Here is a 19198-nt window from a genome sequence, read left to right as displayed (position 1 = left end):
AATCCACCTTTGTCTACTAATAATCAAACTGTTCAAGTAAAATGGTCCAATTGCTCTACTTCTTCTAACAGTTAAAGATGTTTCATTCTGCATAAAAGACAGGCACTTTTTTTTTTTTGTCTCCTAAAATATGTTTCTAATTTAAGTTTGAAAAAATATTTCCATTGTGCCATATATGCGGTAACTCAAAACCAAAATGAAAGGATTAAAATCAGGGCTGCACAGAATGGTTTAAATTAAATTCAGGTAGTGGGGAAGACTGCCGTATCTGGCACGCTCCCACTCCCTGAGCTTTCTGGCCAAGAGGCAAGATGAAGCATAACAACCCTTACCTGCCAAGTCTACAGCAATTTGGAGGGTTTTATTCATCTCTTAAAATAAAATGTTAGTGCTCTTGGAAGCTTGCCCAGCCATACAGTAGATCTCACCTGTCTTTTCCTTCTCCTCACACCAGTGTACCGTGGGATGCTGCAGCAAGGACTGGAAATATTTTCAATCTTTTTTTTCCTTTTTCTGAACACGGTATTTAAACTTATCTAAGCCCATCACACCTCAGTGGAAAATGTGACTAAATCCTGCAGATATTTTGAAAATCTCAGCTAACACGTTACAAAAAGTTGATGAAGAGCTGAAATATGCACTGTGAATGTCCTCTCCTGTCACTCTCTCACACCTATAAAGCCTTTGCAGTCTCCTCATGATTAAAAATTAAATCTGATTAAATCTGCCTCCCTCACCTAGTGGCTCTGCTTATAATAAATCAGTTTGCACTATTTATGGTCCATATTATTACTACAGCCACAATGAAATGAGCCCCAAGGCTTCCCCAAATACAGATATGTCCCTCAACACATTATTCTTGGCCAAGTAAAGAAAGGATAAGCAGAGCTCTGCCTTTCAGAAAAGGCAGCAAAGTGGAAGAATTAAAAGTTTTCACAGGCTTCTTAGGAAATTACTGAAAACAGTAATATTAAATTCTTTTTACAGTCATTTAGGAAGAAATGAAAATACATCAATAATACACAGATCTCTCCAGAGCTTTCTCCCAGTCTTGTATGAGGTTTAAAGACTTTCAGATGGCACCAGTAACAAAACAATTTACTGACAGCCTGGCTGCTAAGGCCACAGTTAATCTGTACAGACCATCTACCTTCAGGGAATTCTTTATTCCAAGCCAGGGAGTTCCCAAACTTTTTTCTGCTGCATGTACAACCATCAGTAACTGCAAACACCTCCCCTGGCAGCATCAGTCCTGTTTGTTTGCTGGGCTCTGGGCCATTTTGAAGTGGTTTATGCCCCTCCCAGCAGCACATTCATCACATTGCCTAAGCTGCTGCCTTCTACAGCAATACCTATAAATCATTATTTGCTGGAAAACCCAAAAAATTGCAGCAATGGCACACCAAGTCACAGACATGGCTGATTTGAGAAACTACTAGCAAATCCAGTGTTTTAACAGCACTTTTCATCTCCTTTGAGAGGATTGTTTTAGGATATTTCGACTTGGAAATTTTGACAACTTTGTCAAAAAACAAGTTTCTCATCTTTCCTTTTGTGACTGAGGACACTGTAGCACATCAAAACCAAAAGATTTATTTTATTACATATCAAGATCATGTCTTATGAAAAGCTGTGAGTTCTGAGCACCTTGGGGTGGAAGAGAGCAAGTAACAGAACTACTCCTCACACTATGCATTCAGCAAAAGAGAAATTACAGGGGAAAAGAGTCATAGAATCATTAGGGCTGGAAAGGACATTAAAGATCATCATCATTAAAGAGTCAGTTTCATTCTTCATAACTTGTCAGGAAAAAAAGAAAGGCATGACTAAGCAAGGTTGTAATAAAGGCCGTTTTTGTTAATAATTTCTTCTTTCTCAAACCACGTTGGATGAAATGGGTTTGGAATTCTTGGAAATGACCACACACCATTGCCACTGAAAGGAAAGGAGGCAAGGATGCCCCCAGGGAAAGAGCTGGTGCCCAACTTGCCCTTCTGCAGGCTGCTCTCAGGCTGATGAGACCCCAAGTGTGCAGAACTCCCTGCTGGGTCCTGCAGAGCCAGACCTGCCCGATCCACTCTGCAGAACTGAGGAGTTAATACAAAACTTGGCAGCTCTGAGCAGGGCTGAGAGAGCAGGGCAAGAAAACTGCACTGTCAAACAGGAGGTAACTTTTCAGTTCTGCTTAAACTCGTGTCCCAAGTGACTTATTTCATGATGATTTCAACTGCCACATCAGTGACCTCTGTGCTCAGAATGTGTTTCCAGTACTGGCGCATGCAGAAAGCTTCCTTCTTAAATTACAGAGAGTTCAAATAAGTATAATCCTAAACGGGATCTCAGCTTCAGAACAGAACCAGAGTCACTCGTGCCATTATCAGATCATCTTCTCAGACAACCCGAGGTCAGGCCAACCTAGGCAATTATTTATAGTCATTTGTGTGGAACTCATGGCATTCGAAAGCCTCGTGAAAGCTCATCGGGCTGCACAAACTCCAGAGGTCATTTCTGCTGCTTCTCATTACACCAGCTCTCAGCAGTAAGGGGATTAGAAAACTCCTTCAATTCTAGATGGCAATATTTGGCTTATTAAGGAAAACCAGTGTAGCAGAGGCTGCACTGGAGAGGAGATTGAGCCTCATGCCTGAGCTCTTGTGGCAAGGCTGATCCCTGACATGGGATGTGTCAGCGTAGTCGGGAGCCCCTCTGCAGATCACAGGCTGTGACAGAGCACGTGGCACCCGTGTGCTGAGGGTACAAACCCCAACGCTGCCAGCTTGCCCACATCAGTGTATTTGGGAGGCCTTGACGGTGACCTGGGCTGTAAATGTCACTGACAGCCCAGCCAGGGCGTTGCTGGAGCAGCACACCCAGAGCTGGGCTCCTGCACGGGCCAGGATCCCACACTGGGGCACAGCCCAGCTGGATGTGCTCTGGAAGCTCTGCTGGAAAGCTGGGACTTGGCACTGCTCTTCTCTCTCTTAGCAATTCTCTTTTGCTTTCCCAGACCTTGCTCTGCTTTGTAAGGAAAGCCACAGAAATCAGATAAGGACAATCACAGTGCATTTGGGAAGTCTACAGACCCCACCTCCCCTTTACCAAAATACCACTAATTATTCTGAAACAAAGATACCAAAAGACATCCATGGAAGCAAAAGATATCCTTCACATTAAACAGAGGTAAAAGTACTGCTGAACTCACTACAAAAAAGGAATTTAGGGAATTTTTGAAATCTCCTCTTTTAGTAAGTGTCGTGAACTGAATGCAGTGTTTTTTCCCTGCTGGCAAGAAAAAAAAAAAAGTAAAAAATTAATTAAAAATTAAAAATAAATTAAAAACCAAGCTGTATTATTGCCAGAGAGCTGGAATCCCATGTGGCAGCAAGGAGATGTAGCCCTTTGACTCAAACCCAGTTGTGAACATTTCAGCACAAACACTGGGCAGAGCCCGTGGGCAGGCAGTGCCTGGGCACCTGCTACAGGACAGCAGCAGGCAGCACATGGTGGAAATCCCATGGGAGCACAGGGAGCCACCCTGTGCCCTGTGTCCTATACCCATACTGGTTTGGAGCTGTCACAGGAAATATAAGTGCCATGCTTTCCACACCCACTCACATACAGATGTATATTTACATCAAAACAACGGAAAGAAGAGTTCACTTCTATTTGGCAGCCACCTTTCTACTTCCCCTATCCAGTTGCTGGGAGCCACCCTCCACTGCTCCATAGACTTCATTTTTCATTTCTATTCTGCCTTTTATTACTCACTTCCCTGAAAATAATTCCCTTTCTTCATGTGTGTGTTCATTCTCTTTGGCTACTCTCTTAATTTTTACATTGGTGCTGTGCAAAAGAAAATATAATCAGCACAACTGGTGCTGTGTAAAACCAAAAATAATCAGCATGACCTGTCCACTCCCTCTTCCAATCAGAACTGAGAGACATCTAATATTAACTTTTGTTTATACAGCCAAGCCTCTGACAGTGGAGTTGCTGCTGTATAATTTTCATTTTGAGATGTCTCTTAGAAACCACTTGTTGCATTCCCTGCTCTAATATTGTTTTGCTTGAGCATTTACCAATATGCTAAAAGAAAAACATGAAGTAGGACAGTGTAAATAGCTAAAACAACATGTGCAACATGGCAGGTTTACACTGGAATTCATCATAGAGGAAAAGAAGGAGTAGCAAGAACTTCTGCCTGAGCTGATTTATTATTGTTCCACCTGGCATGTGCACTGCCTTGACAAGCAGAAGTTATGAAACTGTGGTGGCTGTCCTTATCAAAGGGCATAAGAGCCTGGAGATTATCACTGAAATATCACAGAAATATCACTGATATCAGGAGTGAAAACCATCTCCTAGTGCAGGTGGTGTAGGAAGGGATTGATTTGCCCAGATTACAATATACTCACCTACTACTTAGAAATTAAAAAAAAAAAATCAGATATTCCCACCTATATATCTATCTCTCAAATATTTTACTGAACCTGGAGAAATCTGTTCATGCCCAGGGAGCATTTTCTATCTAACATTACTGCTGACTTCAGCAGCGTGATTTTCCCCATGGCAAGGCACACAATCTGCAGCCCCCACCCCAATCTTCACCATGCTGCTGGCAAGTTCCCTTTATGACCTGATTTACTGGTGTTCAAACAGAAGTCTCACTTGGCCTACCATATCAGGAGAGGTTTTCTTCTCCAGGGGCTGCCAGTTCTGTTTCTGGAGCAGGAAGCAGTGGGGCTTTTCCCTGCCCAGGAGCAATGTCTGTGTTGGATTGCCACCACCCCCACAAGGGGTTCCCTGAGTCTGCACCTGCACGTCCTTCTGCAGCACCCAGTGCAAAATTCCACCCAGGACACAAAGTACCTGGGGGCCCTGCTGCACTCTGCCTCCTTACTCACCTGCCCAGCACACAAGGTGTTGCCACAGCAGCCTCAGGGGGCACATGGAGCTCTCTCTGCTGGTGCCAATGTGCCCTGGGATCACCTTCCACTGCGCTTCACCCTGCAGGGACAGCTGCCACTCCTCCTGGGTGGACAGCTCACACCAGTGTGCTGGACTACAAGGTTTAGTCTCCTCCAAGCTGTGACCAGCACATCAGTAGGTAAGGACTGGCAGCAGAAAGCTAATGTGGGGCTTTCAAACAGATCCATACAGGGCTGTAGATACTGATAAAAACTGTCACCCTCAGATGACTGGTAAACAGTAGTGAGAAATCAAATTCCAAACACAGGAGAAGGATTGATCTGTGGATGGATGCTGGTACCACTGAGTACATCTACCTGCAGAGTTCACCTCTCCATGACATGAAGCAGGTGGACTGGTATATTAAAATTGGGTTTTTTTTTAGGATCCCAAAAGAATGGTGACAGCTCCCCTTCTTTCTGTCTGGGACTGTGAGCTGTGAAGGTGACCTCACAAATGTCACTAGGATCCACAAGTTAGTCTCGGGAAAGAAGGAGCTCGCTGGGGTATGTTCCTCACCCAAGAAAACAAGGGAGAGTGTCTGCAGTGAGGTGGAAAACAGACTCCTCCACACAGTTTAGGTTTTGAAGCCAACTGGAGAGGGCAAAGCCCCATGGAAATGACCCATTTATAAACAAACACACATCAGAGAATGGTATTCCCAGGGCTGGAGCCTGGGAAAATAGAAGGTAGGGGATAATTAGAAAGTCATGATGCAGTTCAATTCAATGTAGAGGCAGACGTTTCCCTTGGGCTCAGCCAGGCATTGAGGGAAACTGGGAGAGAGGTGGGTCCAGTGCCCCTTTTCCTGCCCCACACAGAGTGTGCAGAGACTGCAGAGCTCTGCAGAGCTGCTGGCAGAGCAGCATCCCTTCCCTCAGTGGGTCAGGCAGGAGTTCAGAGCCCTTGCAGGAGTAACCTTTGAAAAATGCTAAAGCCATTGGGTATGTGCCTCTAAAGCCAGCTGTCTGCTATTAGGATTTCATTACTGCACACTGCTCATGATTTTGGCAGGGATCTGTGACAATTAACATGAATTCTTCTGGGAGGGATGCAGTGTATGACATCATGTAGTGAATTTTCTGATATTAGAACCTTTCATTTGTGCCCTACTGTACTTGTTAGGGTAACAAATTCAAAATGAAAAATGTAATTACCCAACAGAGCTTTCAATTGTATCATATATTAACTTCTAATACTCTAAGCATTCATCCTCAAATCCAAATCTGGCACAAAACACTTTGGAAGATGAAACTTGACAGATCTAATCAGGCACTAATCTGATTCTTTGACAGACACTGATTTAAGGGTATTTCATAATGGGAAATCTCAAGTAAAATAATAGCAACATTTGAAGAACAATTACCCTTGTCTGCCTTAGTACTGGACCCTGGAAACTCACATGCTAGCAAATGATAAACAAGATGCACAACCAAATAAAACTCTTGGAACAAACAGCATTTTGCAGATAAATATTTCTGGCAACAGCTTTCTGCAAATATTAATAATAATGGGAACCAGTGGTTTTCAAATCCTAATTTGTGCTGAAAAGCCCCCTTGGATAAAACGATTCTAAGTTTACAGGTAAGTAGTTTAGATGAAGGTTAATAATTTGTTTTTTAAGAATAATCACCAGATATCTAAAAGGGATAGAGTCCCTTTTAGGGACAGGGATAGAGGGATAGAATAGAGTCTGTAACTTGATCAATGGGACAAAAGTGTCTCATTGAATACTTACAGATCTTTATGACAAACTCCACCTTAATCTCCTCTCTGCTCTGTTAGTGCATTGAATTACTTGACAGGAAAAAATAAACTGGTTTTCTATACTTTTAGGCTAAGTTACCAGGTTTTAGGACTTCATGTGTGTCCTGGTTTAGGGCCTATTATGAGAAGACTCATCACAGCAGAAGATCTAAACAACCACAGGCCAGGCCTCCCCACTAGTCTGAATCACACTGGTGTTAACTACTCCTTCTTTTGTGATCTCTGACTTCTGGTTAACTGAGTAAACAAGACTGCTCATGTCCCGTTTTTATTTCCCCCTCAGCCTTTGCACTAATTAGTGCAGCTAGAGCAGGTCCCAGTGGCAGACCCGTGTGCATTTGGGTTCACCAGCACAGGCAGAGGACAGAGTTCGTAGTGAGAGCTCTGACATTACCCCCCCACAAACACTGGCTTCTCCTTTGAGATGCACTTTCCTCAGACACCATGCAAGGACATAACCCCACAGCATTCTAAAGATTTACTTTTCTGGGCAATTACAGGGGAACGTTCAAAACTTCAAGAGAAAAGCTGGGCACTGCCAGTATAAATTGTTCAAGCTTCAATAATTTCAACAGCATGAAGACTGAGTACGTCCTCAGACAGCCTAGCACAAAACCCGTACCAGAATCCCAATGCAATACTACTTTAGGCAAAGATACAAACCTTCAAAGCAAATTTGAGACCTATAGTTTTCTAATGTTAGTCACTTTCCTATCCTTTCACTGAAATTGTATTCTACTTATTAATATACAATGCAACATTGTCCTAGAATTAGCAGCAATGAGAAAAATTGAAAGCATACTTACTTTTCCTTTGGTAATTCAACAGGAGACAAAGCTGTTTTAAAGATGTTCAGCTCTGTGTGTTGGTTTCTGAACAATTTCACCACTAGTTTGCAACAAAAGCAGAAAATAACTGGAATTTCCACAAAGATTGAGAGAGCATCTTTTAACTGTTCTGTATTCTGCCAACATTATCTCTTCCATCACAGAAAGATAAAAGCCAAAAAGACCCAAACAACCTACATAAAATATTGGGGAAAAAAGCTGTAAAATAGATCAAGGTGACTCCAAAGTATCTCAACCACAGAAGTGAAAATTCAGCGTGTGGTGTTGAATTATAAAGAAGGAGGCCTCAGAATGCTCAGAGCATTGTATTTGTGGTATTACACTAAACCCACAAGATTTGACTAAATGATCTTCCCAATCTCTTTCATTTTCCCCCAGAACCTTGTGTTTTACTTTCCAGTCTTTTCTTCTGCTCGCGTTTGCTGGGTTTCCTCGAAGCACATTCATCTCCCAGCTCCAAGGCAGGGATAAATGAGATCCATGTCAGTGCTTGTCTCCAGAGCTATCTTTTGATACTCACCCCAAAACACCCTCATCCTAAAGCCAAGGAGATGGCTGATTGCCTGTGATGATTTCTCACAAATGGAAACAGTAAAGAGCAGCTCCAGTCCGTAAGTGGATCCACCTCTCCTCCACCTCTCTCTTGCAGTAGAACTCTTTTGTCAATAGCAGACTACACCTTGAAAAAACACCTTTATTTACATCTGCTCCTCTTGTAAAAACAATAGTTACTCGAGCTGCCTATAAATATCTAATATTCAAAACTCTGTGTTCTGATTATTAAAAAGTTTCAAAAAATTTTTGCTTCCTGGCATTTTATGTTATCATCACAGTAAACATTAACTAGAGGCCTTCACTGTGAAGGATTCAAGTGCTCTTTAATTATTTTCATCAACATAGGCTGAACTATACCATAAACCAAATATTCTTCAGGTGCAGAGGTTCAGAGCCTGAACTGCAGCAGGGAGCAGATGTTCCTCAGCTGCATGGAGCAGCACACCCGATCTCCAGTAATGGATTGCATTCTGTATCCTCTTCTGCAGTGGAAATAAATTCAAGTCTCCACATACTAAATGCAGAAAGCACCTGGGCAATGGCAGCCCAGACTGGTGGGACTTAGCCAGTGCAATTCCATAGAAAAGGGAGTAACACTCATTTTAAGTGGAGGGCAGAAATTGTGCCCCCCATGGAGCAGAGGCTGTCCTCCACATGTCTGCCTTAGGCATTGATCACACGTGACACAAAGAACCAGGACATGCCAACAAAAATCCTCCATACACTGCAGTGAGGAAAACATTTTCCTTTGCAACACAGCTCTCCTGAAGTTGCCTAAAAGCAGCGCTGGTTGTTGCCATCAACCTTTAAGTTTCCAATTCTGGATGTATTATGCCTCATTTTCTCCCTCCAGGGAGAAACTGAGATCAAATGTCTGAAATTATGTCCCTGTCCACACTGCTTTAACAACTAGGTTCATTTTCCTACCAAGTGTTATTCACAAGCAGGAAACCTATAAAAGCTAAGTTTAAATAAAAATGAAGTTTTCATTAGAATATTAGAGGATTAGCAGCTGCATCCATTAATTTCCTCCCTCTAGCTACAAAAAGGTACCAGAGAATTTCCAGAACAGGCTACTGCAAGCTTGTGCTTCTTTCACACACTGGAAGGGCTGCTTCTATGGCAAACCAGGAGATTAAATTCTTAATTTTAATTTCTGAGACAGGTGTTGATAAAGAGGCAAGTTATGAAAAAACAGCCACTTTTGTGGGGTAAACTCTGCACCCTGTGGCCCTCTTTTCAGGAAAATCAAGGAACTGCTGTAGTGCTGTTGTGTTATGTGACCTGAGCTCCTTCCAGGGATTTGGCATTCTCTGCCTGCCAAAACATGAGTTCTCTCTGCCTTCCAAGCTTTATTCAAGGATCAGATCTTTCCTTGTCCAGTATCATCTGCCCTACTAGCTTACGCTTCAAACCAAAAGGGTTAAAGTATCTATTACTCAAGCTCTGGAGTTTCAAGTGTACCTATGGTTGAACACTCTCAAACCTCTGTACCAGTGATTGTTCAGTGCTCCTGCCCATCTGAACAAGCTTTTAATGCTGTTTGTCAGTTGTGGGTGGTGACACCAGAGAGTGAGCTGTCAGCTGAAACACAGCATCACACAGAGATCTTAGCTCAGCTGGGCACCAGAAAATTCCATGCTTTTCTTTTTTTGGAGGTTAGCATCCTCCAAATGCATCTGGGCTACGCCTGCAGCCTCTCCTCCCTGCACTGGGAAGCTCAGTGGAAGTTTACTCTGAGCTCTCCTGTTCACTGCTCAGTCCAGATGTGAGAATCCACATCCAGAAATCTCGTGCCCCGTTCAGTTCTGGATCCAAAGTGGTCTGGGCACTTTGTCACAGGTTTATGCTGGTAATACCAGAATGTGCCTCACCATTAGTAAAGCAAAATGCTATAGAAAATGCATTTTGCAGCAACAAATGTATTTGAATTTTAAAAATGTCCTGAAGTTGATAGTGAAATAATGATTTTCTGTCTCCTTCCCCAGTAAAAGTCAATGGAATGCATTGACTGAAGCAAGAAATTTTGCATGGGCTATTGTGACATTGAAGGCTTCCATGATATGCAAACACAGGGGCTAGAATTCAGGTTACACAGCTATTTGGAACGTGAGCACTTTGCTGAAATGCCTTTGCATTTCCTGTTACCCTTGAGCTCTGTCTGCCCTTGCAAGTTTTGCTGAGCAATGGGAACAGGTCTGCAGGGTGCAGGGGCTGATGTGGGGGCACTGTGGACACCAGACTCGGTGTGAGCCTTGTTCTTCAGACTGGCTCTGATCTGCTCCCCACAGCTGAACACCCAGTTATGGCTGCAGCACTGCAATTGTGTTTCTGAACCACGTTTTTCTGTCTTTGTTTGTGAGCTCCAATTGACTCAATGCAGAGTGAGCAGGGATAAGGGGAGACTGACTCCAGAAATGCATTTCTGATCCCACTGAGATGTGTGTGGACACCTCCTCTGGTGCCCAGCAGAGCAGCTCTGCACAGGGGTGTCTCCCAGCCATGTGCAGAACACATCTGGAGGGAGCTGCTGCTCAACATTTGTAGGGGTGCCAGAATGTGACATACTGTTAGGATTACTCCCTTAAAAATACACTCCTGGGAGAGCTACCAAACTTTAGTTCTTAATGGAGTCAATCCATGGAATTGCTACAGGATGAGTTTTAAGACACAGAAGGAGCAGGTATATATCTATTATATTTTTTTAAAATATAAATAATGTCATAAACAAGTTAAATTAGGTAACTTTATTTACAATGAAGTATATGTAGCCCTACAGCATGAGGTTTAGTTTATGCATCTTGTAATAATGCTTGCTGTCTGGAGTTATTGTACTATGAACCAATTATTATTTATGTTACCACTGGAGACAAGGATTTTATTAGTGAAATTTAGCTTCCAGATTAATTTCATAATCCCTATGCCCATCACTTAGAGATAAGAAAAAAGCACAAATCAAGATGACATTAAAAAAAAAAAAAAAGGAGCCTAGGCTGGTCTTGTAGGAACATCTAAATCCTTTCCCATATTAAAAACCTTATCTCAGCAGCAGTGCACCAGCCATTTAGGAAAATTAAAGAGAGAGATAGCAAAGAAGAGACAGCAGATGCTAAAGCAGAGCAGTTTCTAGTCATGTAGATAATGAAGGGACTCGGCACATGGCCTTTCAGTTTATCCCTGCTTCTGCTTATCCTTCATCTGCTTAAATTCAAATGGATCAGGCATTATTAAAATAATTTTGAAATTAGCTGCTCCAGTTTCATGTGACTTTTTGGTGTGTCCTCTAAAACTTGGTAATTCTTTGGGAAGACAGGTGCTGCACACTGTTGCCATTTTAATTCAGTTTGAAACACGATTTCTAAGTAGCAGCTGGTAGCTAATGCTTAAGTAAAATTGAATTTTACTCACTAATCCACACTGTGAGTCTTTTATCCCTTCCAGTGAGTTGTCACATAAAAAATATAGACTTCTTGCTGAGAAACAGCAAATATTTTGTGCGAAGTGCTGTGTGATTACAATGCTAAGAGATACTGGACTCTGGAAGTATATTTTCAACTCATTTTCTTTATTATTGGATAAATATCCTTCTGTCACCTTTGGAACCTTCTACTTGCTGATTCTGAGAAACACTGTATGTAAGCATGTATGCACGAAGCAATGATCAGCCATCCTGTCAAACATTTAAAATCTATTTCAAACAACTGCTGGATCTCAGGCAGTTCTAGACCTTGACCAGCCTCACGTTGGCATCTCCTGGCACTGCCCCAAGCCATGTGCATGGCAGGGCTCCCAATGCCCATCCTGTTTGCCTCCCCAGGGACAGCAGTTATTGAGAATTCTGCATTCCCACTGATTTCTATAGAAACAAACACACATTTCAATAGCAAACACTGCATGTTAGCACATACAGAGAGATTCTTCACGCTGTTTGCCCCAGTGGTTCATCATTTTTACGCCATCCTAAAACATGCCACTGGTCAAATTCCCCATGGCCATCCATTTCCTTCTCCCCCTTCCTCCTACCCAATTTAAAATCTGGCAGTGGGGATCATTTAGGAGATTTCTGTCAACCTCAAGCACTTGAAGAAAACAGTGATGGCTCTTACCTTCCCATTTGGCAACACAGCACTGCTGTAATTCTCCTTTGGTGCCTCCTGGAGTATTAATACCAGTCACATCCAGCATGAACGTGCCACACTGAAGCAGCTGACTGCTCCGAGCTCTTGTCAGAAGGTGGATTATGACTTCTCTGCCTTTTGGCTGTCAATGGTTCCTTAATGAGCAGCAGCTCCTAAATGAACTGTTCTGCAGAGAGCTTCACTGCCACGTCTTCCCTGGCACCACCTTGCTGAGCTCTGGTAACACAATCCACAAGAATCAAGGATCTGGAACTATATTATGTCTTGAAACTCCTGCCACTGAAGTCAGAGTTCTGCATTATTAATTTTTTTAACAAAATCGTGTTACTCCAATTTAAAAAGGCTTAGAGACTACAGAACACACATAAAGACAGTAGGAGTCTTAAAATCCTTGACTTGGCTTTTGATTTGGGAAATGAGTTAACACCTCCACCATGCAGACTGTAAAAATATTTGCAAAAATTAGCTTTGTAGCTGAGCTAACTCAAGTGCAGCTTTGCCTTTCATCAGGCAGAGCACCTCTTTGTTATTCTTGCACCAAGATGAAATGGATAGCTTAAACATCAAAACAACACAGCCTTACATTCTGCTTACATGTCTCTAACAATACTCCTTCCACCTGTAGGTCACCAGCTCAGAGGTGAACAGGTCATTTCTGTCAGTTCTTCAAACTTTAAGACTAGAAATCCTGGGTGCTTAAAGGTTTTTTAAATCAGCTTTTCTGAGTCAAAGTTCCCCACCACAGGTGCGTGCCTCTATTGTCACTAATTGCTGCAAAGACCTGGATTTCTTCTTCAAGTGACAGTCTTTGAAGTTGGCTCGGGCACTTCCCTGCTACCCTCCTGCAAGTGTATACTGAGGATTAAATAGTGACAACAGTGCTCCAGCGAATTGTCTGTGCCAATTGATCTGCCAGATGCAAAGAGAAGAACAGCAGAAGTCACTGTGAATAATCACTACCTAAAGCACTCTGTAATAAAAATGAAATTTCAGGAATTGTCTGCTTTTGAAGGAAAAAAAAAACAACCAAACTATTAAGGACATTATTCCCTTGTTAATTAGAAATGTGTGCACTTCAGAATGCCTTTTTAATTTTTACACAGTCCTAGGCTGAACAAAAAATTTTCAAGGCACTCGATTAGGAGGTGTTACCTTACTGAAGTTAGAAGGTTATAAAAGGTTCAAAGATTATAAAAGGTTCAAAGCTCCTCTGCAGGCTGATACTGAGCATTTTTGCTCAGCCTTCTGTAAGGCTTGTGTAAAGATGCTCTGGCCCAGGAGGAGCCTTGGGAAGGAGCTGTGACTCTGCCAATGCCCTCCTGATTTGCAGGGAGAGCAGGACGAAGCCACAGTTCCAAGTCGCTGTGTACTGATGGAACAGGGCTATGGTGACACCAAGCTTTGCACAGAGACCTTAAACTGGGACGGCCCAAGAGTGGCTGCTACAAATTGTGAGTTTAAATGGGAGAGTATTTTTTTCTTTTTCCTTCTGTTTTCTCTGCAGTGAAATCGTCAGTGAACGCAGTAAATACACTTCAGCTCCGTGAAGAGTTAAGAGCCAGTGTTTACACTTCTGTCTCCAGACTTCCCAGGGACAGGTTTGGACCTGACAGACCCCGGGACATTTTCAGTAACAGCAACACCTCCATCCACCCTGTGCTCCTCTCTGTCTTCTCTTTCACTCCCTGCACCAGGAGGCTTAGTGCCCTCAACACCGTGCAAATGACTTCATAGGCATCACTTGAGATGAATGGAACTGTATTATATTACAGCCCAAACAATGTGCTTTACAGACAGACTGGTAGCAAACTGGAATATCACCTTTGGAACTGCATTTCAAAATTAGTAAGTCTAGGCCAGATTCTGCCACCTTTCAGTTGTCGGTTTCTTTAGGATGTTCCAAGCCTTTCAGAAGGAATGATCTCAGGAGTAAAGTATTTACAAAAATTAGTTGTTATTATTTATGTGACAGCTGTAGTTTCAATACTGAGTCAGAGGGAGCTTTAACACATGTTTAGTGGGCTCCAGCCATGATAGGCTTCAAACAGCTCTTTCCAGTAGCTTCTGACATTGCCTTGCACAGCAAGTTGAGCTCTGGCAACACCAGCGATGTTGGCTTTTATCAGCAGAGGATGTGTTCCCATCTCTTTAAATCAAGCAGTCATATTACTGTTATTCTTCCTCTGACACTTTCAGGGCTGTAATTTGCGATGCTATCAGCTCTCTTAAGCGCTGCAATTAACTCCTTAAGCTGTATGCTAATAAGTGCATGATCCTTATCAACCCCCTGGACATAGGCTCCACTTCACACTGGCAAGAGCAGCAGCCTGTGCAGCTGGGATCCACTTTCCCCACTGCAAATGACAAGTTTTATGTGCTGGGCCTTTTAAGATTGATGCACAGAATGGCAGATAGAATTTTTTTTACTCTCAAAGACACAGGTTTAAAGCAGCTACAGTAATTAATTCTAGGTACCCAGAAAATCTCCCCATAGTATAGTAGGTGGCCATAATGTTTTTCATACAAGAATTACTCAATATTTGAACAAAAGAGTGTTTGTAGGATTCCCAAAGGGGCGTTTCAAACTGAGGCACCGCGGTATAGACTGAACCTTCAGGGTCACAATTCTCCTGACCTGCCTGCTGGGTCCAGCAAGCTCTTACCCCTATGGATGGAGGGAAATAGGTTAAAAATATGCCTGCTTTTCAACAACAATGCCACCAGAGTTCATCCTTCAGTTCAACTGGGATGTTATCTCCTCTTTTATCTTTGCTTTGCTGTAAGCGAGGAATTTGTGTGCCATTTGTGCAGTCTTTTCCAAAACAAGTAAGACTAAGAGCCAGTAGGAAATTTATTCAGTATAGAACACTCATTCATCACACCCAGTATGAAACACTGGGGGACATTTCTCAGGAGAAGATGGAAGGACTGGATGGAGGCAGAACAGCAAGGATCACTCACCTTCATAGGGGACAGGGAGCACAGACCACAGCTTCTGACTGGTCCTTTGGGAGGCTGAGCTGCAGTTCCAGCCACCATCTGCATTTTAAACCCCAGCTGGGATTGGAACTGAGAGAGCAAAAAAGACTCCCAAAGCAACTTGTTGTCTTTGATCCTAATCACCTTCTTCAGAAGGGAAGAACAGGGGCTGCAGTTTTGCCGCAAAGTCAAAGTGTCTGCGCTGGCTCCTTGGCTCCACGATCAATCCCAGCAAACCTCCTGACACAAATCATCTTAGAACTCCCTCCCGACTTCCCCACTGCAGTAAAAGGAACTTTTTCTAGAAATAATATTGCAAGACCAAAGCTCTCCACCAAAACTGTCATTTTGTAGCTGTTCTGTTCAGTTGATGTTTTGAAACTAAGACCCAATTCTTCCGATCAACATTGCCTCAAACATGCAGCACTTCAACCTGCTGGTGTTCAAAGAACAATTCTCAGTAAAATTCTCAGTACCAATACAAAGAACTCTGAATACACAAGTTGTCCTGTATTACTGTCTTCACAGTGTTTTGAACTTTTATACCATACAAGGTAAGTGACAATTTTGGTTGTAATCAGCTGAAAAAAAATTGAATTTCAAATTTATAAACAAATTCATAAGAAATTTGGAATGAATTCTGAAAATATTTTTTCCTTATTTGTAATCTAGTTATGGAATAACTTGATTCCACGATGTTCAAATCATAATCCATATTTCTAACACCTACACAGTGAAAAAAGTGAAATACCTTTTTATTGTGACAGCCCAATGATGAGCACACATAAGAGAAGCAAGAACCTGCAACAGCTCCTGCAGTACAAAATCTGAGTGAATAAAATATGAATTCTTCATAACACAAGCACTCAACTGAGTATTCAAAGTCAATAAAAACGATTGGAAAGCCAACTTATGGATTGCAGAAAAAAACACGTGTATGTTTACATGGGATGTAAATCTGTCCTGCATTCAAACCGGATTGCAAAACAATTCCTCATCCTACATCTTGCAGTGACTCAGCCCAACACTGCCACTTTTTAGGAAATGTGAAACCATTAATTGCCTTATCTGATGAACTAGAGTCCTGCTAATGACTTATCAATTATCACAAGGCTTATCTTTCAGCTTCTTATTAACCAAAGATGTTCTGGAACAGACTATCCTTGGAATTGTTTCACATACGGAGACCAGACTACCGTGGGGGAAACGAAAAACATTTTGTGTTCAAAACACCCAAACACCACAGCATTAACATTCCAGGGCAAAAAAAAAAAAAAATAAAAAAAAGAAAAAAAAAAAAAAAAGAAAAAAAAATAAAGAAAGCCAAAAGCCAATGTGGATGTTTTTTAGCCACATGATAACCACTTTTGTACTTAATTCTGCATACTGCCTTCACTTTTGGGATAACTGCTGCTAAGTGTGATTGGATACAGGAAGACAGGCCAGGTTTGTAGGACTAGATGGTCCCTTACTAGCTCAGCCAATGCCTCTGGAACAAACTGAGGGCTCAGTAAAACACAAAGCCCTCTCCAGCAAAAGCTTCAAACGAAAATTTGTACTCACTTGTGGAGCAAGGCAATGGCAGGTACTTTGAAACACCTCAAATTTACATCAGATGATTCCTACCCCACACCAAGGAAGGCAACAGTGCTGGAATATTGGTTTCACTTACAAGCAAGTGCAGAAAGACACCATCAGGTGAAGGGACAGGCAATTCATGCAGCTGTGATGTGCACTCCTAAAACTGCTTTGAGGAAGAGCAAGACAACATATGGAGATAAAAAACAACTCCAAAAGAAAGCTTTGATGTAAAATCTTGGATGCATCATGCCAAGCACTGGTAAATTGGACACCAGGAAAGGTAGATGCCCTGTCAGGAAAATCATCTGGCTATTAGAGCAATTAATACATCTGAAATCCCTGGCTTTGCCCAGTGCTGAGGCAGGCACCAGGAAAACTGTGGTGCCACCAAGAGAGACTTCAGCTCTTCACGTTGCTGCTTTCACCAAGAGGGCTGCATGGATGAGCACAGGCAAGATTAACAATAATATAAGGTCACATTATTCTCTTGAAATTCAAGGTATACATAAATTAATCTCTAATTCAGTAAACTATTGAGCACACAGCTATGCTTATTTAGACCTTATGGTCATCAGAAAGTATTTGAGGACATACAGAAACCTTTACCTATTCTGGGTGATCCATATAAATTCCTTTTTCTCACAAGTCCTTTTCTTTGACGACCAAAAAAAAAAAAAAAAAAAAAAAACCAAAAAAAACCCCAAAACCCAAATAAAAACCCCACTCTGTAAAATTCCAGACCACCGTTGATGGGACTAGAGTTGTGCTCTTTCAGATCACAGTTGATAGCAACACAAAAAGTCAGAAATCCTTTGTCGAAGGATTGGACAAAGGATTTGGCCTTGCACCCTTGCAGGCCACTGATCCTGTGGCATTTAATCTAAATCAAAGGCACACAGTCAGCTGGGGATGTTTTCCCAGCCAGTGTCCAAATGCAAGAATGGTTTTCAGAATGTGCAGCTCTGGCTCACTTCAAGCGGTTTTGCTCCTTCCTTGACTCCAGCTGCAAACTACTAAACACATACTTTTTTGGGTCATTATGGCCTAATGTCTGTGGCATTACATTATTTCAGTGACATATCTTTGAACATACCGTAATTCCAAAAACTGCAGGTCATCTCCTAGGCTAACTGGAGAGCAGGATTTTATATTAACTCCATCCTTTGTCTCTGTCTCCTTTTTTTAAAAAAGGCAAAAAAAAAAAAAAACAAAAAACCACTGAAACCTCCTTTCCCATTATTCCCTTCATGGTAATGAACCTTCTGAGCTTGCCCTATTAGGAAAAACCATTGCTAGAGGCAAAAAGAACACCATCACTGTGGACATCCTCCATCCTGAGAAATCCTGGCCCAGAACCAGGCACCAGGATAACTAAAGCACAACATTCCTAATCAGAGATTCTCAGACAAAGAAACCTTGCCAAAAAAGATTTCTCCTCCTCCCCTTAAAAAACAAACAAAAAACTCCACACATGCACCCAGGCCAATAAAAGATGGCAACTGTCTTCAGAGTGATGCTTTTATGGTCCTTTTCAAAAGGAATCAATGAACCAATTTTTCATTTAATATCCTCAGGTTAATCCACTGTCCTTAGATACATATTTATCTACTTAAACTCTAATTAGCTATCAAATAAAATTTCTCGGGGTGGTTTCTGTTTGAGGAAGGAATTTTCAGAAGAGCAGAACTCCTCTAAATCAGGTGCAGATTGTGTAAGGGCTGTGACAGAACTGCATGAGCTGTCAGACTCACCCCCCAGCTCTGAGTGACAAATTTAGTAAGAGTGCACACGCTCAGACAGGACTGTGGGCACAGTCTCTGAGTTAAGCTATGCCAGTTCTTCCACTGGGCCAGTTTCACCTCAGTGGAAAATGGGAATTCAGATATTTTGTCAACACAAGATCCTTGAGGTACCATTTCCTACAAGCTCTCTCACGAGCAGAAAATCATTGGTATTTTGCACTGGCAGCAGAATAAAGTATCATTTGAACTATGCATTGAAGGCTTCATTCTCCTTATTTTGTATTCCTCCTGCAGTAAGGATTTTTTCCCAGCAGCACGCAAGCAAGCATGGCATGGGGAGTTTTGTCTCCACATCAGTTTTTCATACCTTCTAGTTTTCACCATGCCTAACCATGGTCAGATTCTCCCAGACACAAAACTGAAGCTTCCTAATTTTAGTAAGGGGAAGGACATCAGCACTTCTTACATCCTCAAGCACCCAGTGAGGACAGAAAACGGAGCCATTGAACCAGATTAGGGAAGAACCTAATCTGGGCAGGGTTGGAAGGTAAAGAAAATTCCAGATTTTGTTCTCCACCATCCCTCTTCTATGTCCCCATGCACATACATGCATCTCAAA

The 19198-nt window shown here is 42.2% G+C and overlaps 1 long non-coding RNA gene across 2 annotated transcripts; it reads left to right on the top strand.

Moving 5' to 3' along the window:
* The first annotated feature begins 5449 nt into the window (after positions 1-5449).
* On the top strand, positions 5450-8069 carry LOC128792970 (uncharacterized). Of its 2 annotated transcripts, none has more exons than XR_008432616.1 (2): positions 5450-5657; positions 7962-8069. It is a non-coding gene; the product is annotated as an uncharacterized LOC128792970 (long non-coding RNA). The 2 variants fall into 2 exon arrangements; XR_008432617.1 differs by lacking the exon at positions 7962-8069 and adding an exon at positions 6264-6428.
* Positions 8070-19198: the final 11129 nt, after the last annotated feature.

Source organism: Vidua chalybeata, chromosome 10, assembly GCF_026979565.1.
Source record: "Vidua chalybeata isolate OUT-0048 chromosome 10, bVidCha1 merged haplotype, whole genome shotgun sequence".
NCBI classification, from domain to species: domain Eukaryota; kingdom Metazoa; phylum Chordata; class Aves; order Passeriformes; family Viduidae; genus Vidua; species Vidua chalybeata.
Note: the sequence above shows the minus strand (reverse complement) of the source record. Positions and strands in the feature narration are given on the sequence as shown.